At 41.1% G+C, this 10519-nt stretch overlaps 1 pseudogene; it reads right to left on the bottom strand.

Moving 5' to 3' along the window:
* Positions 1-6842: 6842 nt before the first annotated feature.
* Positions 6843-9877, bottom strand: LOC125519099 (protein FAR1-RELATED SEQUENCE 5-like; annotated as a pseudogene).
* Positions 9878-10519: the final 642 nt, after the last annotated feature.

Genomic DNA, 10519 nt, shown 5'->3' with positions numbered 1-10519 from the left:
GTGTGCCACGAGGTCCAAGATCTGCTGCAATGCTAGTTTTAGATACTAGAGCTACAATGTCAGCACCAGCAGCTACAGCTCCAGTGCCACCTCCAGCACCCACTCCACCTCCACCAGCTCCAACTACATCATCGGAAGCCTTCGTCCTTGGAATTCTCTCTACACCACCTCTCGAAGACCAAGCCTGAGAGACGTATAGCACTATGCATTTTTGAACTTTTTGGTAACTTGTTGCCAATGGGGGAGAAATATGTATAGATCATAGGCTTCGAGAGCGAGTGTCTTGCTTTTTATCTCTCTTGCTTTTGATTGAACTTGTTGTTTTGTGTGAGATACTTTATGTCCTTATGTCCTTGTGAGATACTTATGTGATCATGTGGTTGATCATATGCTACCTTAATGCTTGTTGAATGATGCTATCTTTTATATCTCATATATGATCATTCACTTGCTTGGTGATGAGTGCATGCTCTTAATTTCTATCATTTTGAGTGCTCCACCAAGATGTATGTGACATGGAAGAGTAACCCATGAACATAATGATTGTGCATTTTCATTCAAAAGAAAATTTTAAATAATGCACAAATTTAGGGGGAGCTCTTGCTTATAACATACTTCTCAAAGCGACGATGTATTTCAATCTTATTATCATTTGGCAAAGCTTTGATCTATATGTTGTCATCAATTACCAAAAAGGGGGAGATTGAAAGTGCAACTATCCCTAGGTGGTTTTCGTAATTCCTAACAACATATAGCTCATTGAGCTAATGCTATTTGAAGATAAATATTTCAGGAAAGCTCAATGATTGGCATGGCATGGATTAGAAAGTGGACCCCTCAAAATTCTAGGGACAAAAGATTGGCTCAAGCTCAAAGCACAAGACTCTACATTTTACTTTTAGTGACCCAAGATCACATTGAGTCCATAGGAAAAGCCAACACTATTAAAAGGGGTGAGATATTTCTTAATGAGTTACTTGCTCAAAATGCTTAGTGATATGCTCCAAAAACCCGTAACTACTTTCTCACATCCACATATGTCCCAAACCAAAAGTCAAACTCGGCCCCACCGAAATCTTCTATCCGGCGCCATCGAGTTCACTTGACATAGCAACTGCCAGAAACCCTAGTCACTTCGGTCTCACCGCTAGGGATCTCGGTCTCACCGAGATGGGATTGCAAACTCTCTGTCTCCCTTCGTAATGTTTCGGTCTAACCGAGATGAGTGATCGGTCCCACCGAGATTGCAAATGCAAACTGTTTGTTTCCCCTTCGTAATGTTTCGGTCCCGCCGAGTTTTCCTGACCAACTCTCTGTTTGTCTATTACCAAAATTTGTCCCACCGAGGTTGTGTAATCGGTCTCACCGAAATTATGTTATGCCCTAACCCTAATGGAATTGGTCCCACCGAGTTGACATGTCGGTCCCACCGAAAATCCTAACATTCACATTTTGAACTAAATTGGTCTGACCGAGTTTTATGATTCGGTCCCACCGAGTTTGGTGATTTGTGTGTAACGGTTAGATTTTGTGTGGAGGCTATATATACCCCTCCACCCACTCTTCATTCAAGGAGAGAGCCATCAGAATATGCCTACACTTCCAACATACATTTTCTGAGAGAGAGAACCACCTACACTTGTGTTCAGGTCAAGATATTCCATTCCAACCACATAAATCTTGATCTCTAGCATTTCCCAAGTTGCTTTGCACTCAAATCATCTTTCTACCAAATCCAATCCTATGAGAGAGAGCTGAGTGTTGGGAAGACTATCATTTGAAGCACAAGAGCAAGGAGTTCATCATCAACACACCATCTATTACCTTTTGGAGAGTAGTGTCTCCTAGATTGGTTAGGTGTCACTTGGGAGCCTCCGTCAAGATTGTGGAGTTGAACCAAGTAGTTTGTATGGGCAAGGAGATCGCCTACTTCATGAAGATCTACCCTAGTGAGGCAAGTCATTTGTGGGCCCTTCGTGGGTGGAGCCCTCCGTGGACTCGCGCAACCGTTACCCTTTGTGGGTTGAAGTCTCCATCCACATGGATGTACTATAGCACCACCTATCGGAACCACGCCAAAAATCTCCATGTCTACATCACGTTTGCTCCCTCCAAACTCCTCCCTTTATCTTCATATGCAATTGTTTTACATTCCGCTGCTATACTCTTAGAATTGCATGTGTAGGTTGATTAGTTGAATTGTGCTAAGTTGCCAAAATCTGCCAAGACTTAAAATTGGGAAACGGCTAGATTTACCTTTGGTCAAGTAGTCTAATCACCCCCCCCCTCTAGACATACTTTCGATCCTACACTAGTTCCCCCATATACATGGGAATTAGGCCATAAGACTAGTCTTTATGCCTACCCTGCAACTTAATTCTTTCAATTTAGAACTATCGCGTGTACTGAATTTGTGAGTTATGCCCGGTTTTCTGCTGATGTAAGAACCGTTAATATGTTGACCTTGATATGATGTCAGCTTAGGCAATGAATATGAACTATTTTTGTTATTATTATTATTATATCATAGAGGTAGCACACTCAATTGATCTCACTATAGTATGTGTTAACAAAAATATGCAATATGGTTTGTGAATAGGATACGGTTCGTCGACGAAAGTCATGTGCCGACCAAACCCCGCCCACGATCGGAGTCGTGCTTTCTGATTGGCCAGAACCCAAGCCCCACAGATCGTACGTCTGCACCGTTGGATGCTCCCAGATAAAACGGTGATCCTCATCCCTTTCGACAGCACATGTAGATGTTTTCAAATAGCCCCTCCCAAAAAATGTTTTCAAATAGCACACAGTTCACACACGAAAGACGTGTGCCTACCAAACCATGGCCGATGCCCCCCTTTGCTGCGCGCACAATCTGAGTCGTGCGTTCTGATTGGCCAGATCCCAAACCCCACGGATCGTACGTCTGCACCGTTGGATGCTCCCAACTCTCTCCTCGTTAACTACATGCCACATAAGCAAAATTTTCTTAGGGTGCGCTATGTAACTAGCTAAGTTACTCCCACTATGACTAGCCTTAGAGCAAGTACAATATAACAGTCACATAAGCAGGCTATAAGGAATAGAATAATATATATGTGCTTATTAGTTGGAGGAAAGAGTAGAGGAGAGAGAAGAGAAGCGGGCTCTTGGTTAGTACAACCAGCTGCAACACGAGACCCAAGAGACTTTGTGACGATGTAAGGTGGGACAACTATTGATAAACTAGTACATATTTAAAACTTATTATTGCGCATGCTCGCTAAGAGGTTGGCTGAATATGACATGGCAACATTTTATAGCCGACCGTTGGTTGTATTATTAACCATGCTCTTAGTGAGGTAGCTAGTATATCATAGACTAGCTAGTATCATACTCCCTCCTTTCCGGTTTAGGCTGGTTGTAATGGTAGTATCATAAGCGGTATCATGCATGCCAACTAGACTTTCTGGATGATGTGGCACACAACTAAATGAAGAAAGAGAGGATGTGGTATCATATCATGATATCATATCATATTAAATGTTGTACTACTTTGTGTGATGCATGACAATTAATAAGGCAAACTAAGATACTAACCTATGATACTATGCATTACGGAAGTAGAATCATACACTAGTATATATCATATACATGATACTAGTATATATAACAACCTTTTTTGGATGCGTCAGCTACACCCTAGAAATTAGGAACAACCCATGCATGCGTCCTTCAAACTTGTATTAACTGCTTGGAATAGAGCACGTCATTTTTTTTTCATCCGTGAACCACTGGAAGTAGTACACATAGTACCAGATTGAAGTATATGATGTTGTATTAAAATTTGGAGTATATACTGTTGCTTACAAACCATGTGGTATATACCATTCTTTTGATGAAACGAATTGGCACAAGTAAGTTTGACATGTATATAGTACTTTTGATGAGAGGAATAAACTACACATTGCTGACGGGGTATATACTCATTTCTTTTTATAAGTGAGTATTTACTACGTTTTACTGAGACGTTGAGGTGATACATATTATTTGGTTGGGAGTGCATATATACTGTATTTTTCCACAAAAGAGCATATATCATTTTTGTTATGATAAGTATCTATTGTTCGATGTCATTCATGTAAAGATTATGCCAAAATATGGTACAGTACGTGGTCGTGAAGGGAGTATTCGAATAGAAGTATGGTGCAAAATCTCAATAGAAAAAAAATCAAATATACACCAAGAGTATATACTCTTCCAAGGAGCATATATACTTCAATTCTATATAATTAACTACTTATCGGTGTTCAATTCATATACTGCTTGTCATCTAGCAGCTTTAAAATTCCCTAAAATAATTCTAGCAGCTATACAATTAACAAGTCAATATGTTAGCTAGGTAGACATCTTCATCTTCAATCCATCTTAGGTATGGAAGCTGCGTTCTGGACGTCGTAAAAGTCACGGCCGTCGGCGATGTCGGTGCACGATAGGTTGTGAACGTGGGTACGTGGTGCTGGCGTCCATGGATCTTGGTTATTGTGATGTATATAGATTACACTGCCATACGCCATAGTCAGTGCGAGATAAAAAAATCAATTGATAATGGAAGATAAGTTAGTATGAGGAACTACATGCATAGAAGTAGTGCATGCATGAGAGTATACCTCAACGATGAGATGGTGAAACCTCTGAAAGAAAATAAAGGATGGGATGATGAACGTCAAGTGTCGCCGTCTCCGGTCAGGCAAGTCCGCAGGGGTAACCGCATGAAGCCATCTTGTTTTCGTCGTAGATGGTAGCCGGTCATAGCCGCTGCCGGCGGCGGCGGCCATGTTGCACGAGGATACACTAACCATATGAATAGCCGATGAGACCATTAATATTTTCTTTAGCTATTGTCGTCGTAGTTGATGCCAGACCAGATGCTGTTGTCGCCTCTCATCGCTTTCGCCGTGTCCCCGCCAGTCCGCCACCGCTGCAGCCGCCCGGCATGGACCCAAGGATTGGATGGCAAGAAAATCAGGTTACCTTTGTTGTCGTCGCTGCCATCGGCAATCCAAAATTTCTGAAACATTGAAATATGCGTAGGAGTATAGGCTAATTAGTACGACGGGAGACTTGTAACAATACGCGTTCTTATCCCTTAAAATCAGGAACAACTTTTCAAAAGTGCTCGTGATCTCTCCCATGGGACTTACATGCATTATTTTTTATAAATAAATAATATCCTGTGAAATCCAACGCCTCATGGTGCGAGGAAAGAGAGACACGTGGGTAGAAGTATGTACTCCTAGGTGTACCAACCCATTTTCCTATATATATATATATATATATATATATATATATATATATATATATATATATATATATATAGGCAGCATATCTCGTGAATCCGAGCTTATTGTGTATCCATGTATCCCTGTGATCTCAGCCATTAACACTAAATCATGCGCCTCCCGTGCAGCAACAGGAACATTTACAATTAGCCGCCCGCTTTTGGACCTAACAACCATTTATTTTGCAGCAAACTCCCGAAAGTCCGTCCTCCACGATCCTCAACCGAGATCCCCATGTCGTTTCGTGCTGCCCCAAATCCTCTGATCCTCTGCAGCCAAATCCCGCACGCCGTCGCTCCAAAATCTAAATCCCAACCCAAAGGCCTCGTACGATAGAAACCTTGGGCTAGACGGCCCCCATGAAGTCCTTTGGCGACGGCAACCAAGAAGCGACGACAACAGCGACCAGCGACAGCAACGGAGATCCGGCGGCCGTCTCAACGACGAAGCCATGGCGAATTGATGGTTCCGCGACGGTGACAACTCGTCCCAAATGCGGCGCCAACACCCCCTGGATAGCCTCCTACAACCACGACAGTCCCGATGTTGTAGCATGACGTCTGTAGGAAGCTGTTTATTGACTGTAGCAGATGTATTAGTGCGATGCTTAATGGCATGCCATGCTTAATTGCTTTGCTTATATAGCCTGTAGCCTGTAGAGATGTAGGCTGCCGAAGATGTACTAGTGCAGTGCTTGTATCCTATATGGAGTCAGTTTGCTTATATCCTGAAGCTGTAGGCTGTAGTAATAGATTGTACTAGTGCAATTCTTGCTCACATGGTCATATTAGTGAAATTCCTGTCAGTTTGCCTGGCATTTGAAAAAAAAACCCTTCGCTGCTACTGTGAAATAATTCTGTGACTAGTTCAGTTATGCATTGAAAAAATTGGTGACTTCATGTGGTCAAAACATGTAGTGATCAGTAACCTTTTGACTTAAAGGAAGTGGTCTGCAACAGCATTGTCCGGTTTTGAGATCAATGCCATAAGCAAAAAGTCAGTATGAGAGGTTCCCATGAAGTGACTAGATCCATTATGTGTTGAAACTTTCTGAGTTATCGTGGTTGAAGCAAATACTGTTCAGTAAAGCTTCTGAACTATGAGAAGTGGCTTGCGATGTGTTTGTTCAGTTTTGAAATCAAACATATAAGCGATGCGACACTATGAAAAGTTTATTGAACATTTTCCCTAGGTCTTGGTTGATCAAATAAATTGACAAAACTGCATTGTTTGTCCTTGTACGATGCTAGTCTGAGGAAAAATATTGGTGCAACAGCAAGCATGGTCAACATTTGAAATCCTGAACTTCAGCTTCATATTTAACCATCTAACGGATATGAAGGGGCAATAAAAATGCATGTACTGCCACTATACAGCCTCTCAAGTTACATAGAAACCAGAAATGTCATCATGCTTCACTTGGTAGAAAAACATTAAGTGGATGCATATGTTCAATATTCTGTAACAATTTGACAAGCATCAAAACTTGTCAGAAATCAACTAAACTTTAATTGGATATAACACAAATTCTGATCCATTATATGACTTCAGTATATCAAATTGCAAATAATATAACATAGATTAAATCATTATTTTCTTGGACAATTTTTCATATCAGGAAGCACCATTTGGTTGCACATCTTCCGCAATCAAGCTCCTTTTCCCTTGAATAGTTTTGCTTGGACAATTGCGACTATCATGAAACACCATTTGCTTGCATGTCTTGCACAAGCGTGCAACCTTTAACTTCGCTTCTTAGTCCTTCCTTTTCCTATCACCCTCCTTGATCTCCTTTCCACTCTTTATTCTTTTGCATCTCCCCACGGTACGAACATCAGTTGGTGGATGTATATCAACTTCTGTAGGAATATTACAACCAATAAAAGCCTCATATTCGTCTTGCCTAGTGTTCTGTGTGGCTGCAGGGACCATTTGGTCTAAAGGCGCCTCAATGCTCAACACACGTGATGTTAAGAAGTCCATGCCTTCATTTGAGTGCTTTGCCTTTTGAATCAACTCTTCCATCTTATCACGTACAGTCGAAATCTTCTTTCTCGTGGCTGCATCTAGTGAATCTGTGGGCTTTTCTTCTAGTAGGTTCCCCTGTTCATCATAAACATTCTCCCTGCAAAGGAAATAAGATATTGTTAGTCCTATGATTTTGAAATTAGAATAAGAAATTGATTGGCATGCATTTTTTACCTCTTGCACCGTTTCTGCCATCTTTTCATAATGTAATAGTTGGGAAGTTCATTTTGGTTCTCAATCCTCAACACTTGGATAATATGTCGACATGGAATACCGATTGACTCAAATAACTTGCACGGACAATTTGCTATCATGGTTGTAGTGTCATAGGAGACCTCCCTAACCTTACCAGATCGACCTCTCAGGGTCACCGTTTTTAACCCCACACCTTGTGTAATACCCTGAACACAACAATGATCTCTAGCAGCAATAACTTGTAGCTGAAATTTCTCGAATACCTCATATGTGAATACCTCACTACCTTGTTTCTCCATTGTCCATGGCGTAAATAGTTGTGGGGTGGTATGCATGCTTCTGTTGTCTGCCATTAATTCTTCCTCACGTTGGCATTCTAAAGCTGTGTCGAACCTAAGCCAGAACTCAACAAAAGCAAGCCTACGATGAATGAAACGGTTGAAAAAAGAATTTGCACTTTCTGACCTTGAAGTGGTTCGGAGCAAGCCCGCAAGAGATATATCCATAAAGTAGGCTGGTATCCATGTATCTCTAATGGTAAACCTCTTAGCTAACCACTCGTTATCCTCCAACCCAAAATCTGTAATGATGGAATTCCATTGTGACTCAAACTCACTTGCAGTTTCTGAACCCCAAACACATGAGTTCAACCTCGGCCAAAATTCAGAATCTTCCCTAATCAAAGGTCCAACTTTTTCAGGCACCTTTTCCATTATATGCCACATGCATAACCTATGCATAGTGGCTGGAAGAACTTTGTCAATACCATTCTTGATGCTAGCAGCTTCATCAGTTATGATGAGTCTAGGTGCTACCCCTCCCATTTCTTTTAGGAAGGTCTGAAATAACCAAATGTATGACTCATCCTTCTCATTTGATAAGAATCCAACACCAAAAAAGACACTTTGTAAGTGATGATTAACCCCTGTAAATGGTGCAAATATCATGTTGTACTGATTAGTGGTGTATGTAGAATCGAAGGATATCACATCACCAAAGTGACTATAGTTCTTCCTGCTTGTGGCATCCGCCCAGAACACACGCACCAGGTTCCCCTCATCATTCACCTCAAAATCATAGAAAAATGCTGAATTCACTTCCTGCTTTCTAGCTAATTGGGCCACAAACATTTGAGCATCTGCGTCTCTGATTTTATACCTGAGTCCGCGATAGTAATTTTGCAAGTCCCTCTTTGTGCACCCAGCATTCGGAATTCCACCCTCGCTAACTTGCAGGAGCCTGTATGCCTGGGAGGTTCCAATGCTTGCCTTATGACATGTGTATAAAGTATTCTTTGCCCTCTCACTAACTCTACGATTGGATCTGATCAAATGACGCTTATCAGGTGATACAAGACCATGAACATGATGCTCAATCCATGAGTCTATCTTGTAGGTGTTCTCCCCACAAAGTCTAACAAATATATGAGCATCACAACCGCATCGCGTGTCTGTCTGCTTACGTCTTTTCCTCAAGGGGTCATTAATCTCCTTAATATCTTTTGACTTGAATCCTTCTCTACTACACATGAAACGCTTAGTCCGGACCACCTTATTCTCAATCTTTTTCTGCTGTCCGATACGAACGCCAAAACCTGATTGATGTGCATATGCCTTCTAGAACTTCTCCACGGCCTCGAGTCCTTCAAATGTCATACCCACTTTAGGCTTCAAATGCTCATCACATTCAGGCGTAAAAGAAGAAGACTGCAATGTCAAGAATAAACGGAAATAAGTAATTTCATGTGTTCAGTATTTTTTTGGCAAATGCATGCATAGTTTCAGTTAGTGCAAACTGACTTACAAAGAGAGGTATGGTTGTGTTCTTTTTGGGCGTACTAAATCCCCCGGGGCTCATATGCATTTGAATGTTATTGATTGGATCCATACTTCTGCACATGTAGCTACACAATTAGCCTTGCAAAATACACTATGTATACACAAGGACTGAATTTGTCGGTTGTTTTACCTCAAAGTTTTGATGCCCACGTGTCTCTGATTGCAAGGGGTACTTGCTACTTGTCCGTGTCTAGTCGCCGCTGCAGCAGAATATTTCAGTTATACATGAGATGGATCAGATCAGGGAAGTACAAGCATGGGGCACTTGTTGGTGCTTATCTGGTTTGTGTTAAGTGTTAACATGGGAGTAGAGGAGCACGTAAAGGATTGGGATGCTACCTGCATGGGGGCGGCCGGGTGGGTGCCGGTGCACGTCAGGATCAAGTCGATCTAGATCAGACGTATGTGCAGTTCGGCGGCGGCGGCGGCGCACGACGCATACAGAAGTTGGGGTATTGTTGCAAAATTAAGTTGCTGCTTTTAGTCGGAGGGCGGGCGTGTAAATGTAAAATTACCGCAAACTCTGATAATTCGTACGATTAAGATCGTGGGGGTGAAAAGAAAAGGGATACACGGACACACAAATAGCTCGGATTCATGAGATATGCTGCCATATATATATATATATATATATATATATATATATATATATATATATATATATATATATATATATATGATACTGCCCATTACAACCAGTCTTATAGGGCTCAATTAAAAAATCTCACCAACCAAGGTAGATGGTGAGTGGTGGAATACTTTTTGTAGTTTGCAAAAACACCCAATTAATGCTCTTGTTTTCCTCAAAAAAATTATGTTTTCCAATGTATTAATTACAATACATGCACACATATATAAAGTACATGCATTGGTCAACTTTTTCTCTTAATACTTGCATGCAATGATTTAATGCACCTTGGAATGTGAACATGTGATGGGGAACAACCAAATTGAGACTTATAAAATGGAAAAACTAAAATTTTGAGATAAGCCTATAAACCGGAAAGGTGTGAGTATATATGTATGATACTAGTATATGATCGGTAATACCTCTGTAATGCGCGCATGCATCATATCATAAGTTAGTATCTTAGGTTGCATTATTAGTTGCCATGCATGACACAAAGTAGTACAACA

The sequence above is a fragment of the Triticum urartu genome, chromosome 4A (genome assembly GCF_056163025.1).
Source record: "Triticum urartu cultivar PI428250 chromosome 4A, HENAU_Tu73, whole genome shotgun sequence".
Classification (NCBI taxonomy): Eukaryota; Viridiplantae; Streptophyta; class Magnoliopsida; order Poales; family Poaceae; genus Triticum; species Triticum urartu.
Note: the sequence above shows the minus strand (reverse complement) of the source record. Positions and strands in the feature narration are given on the sequence as shown.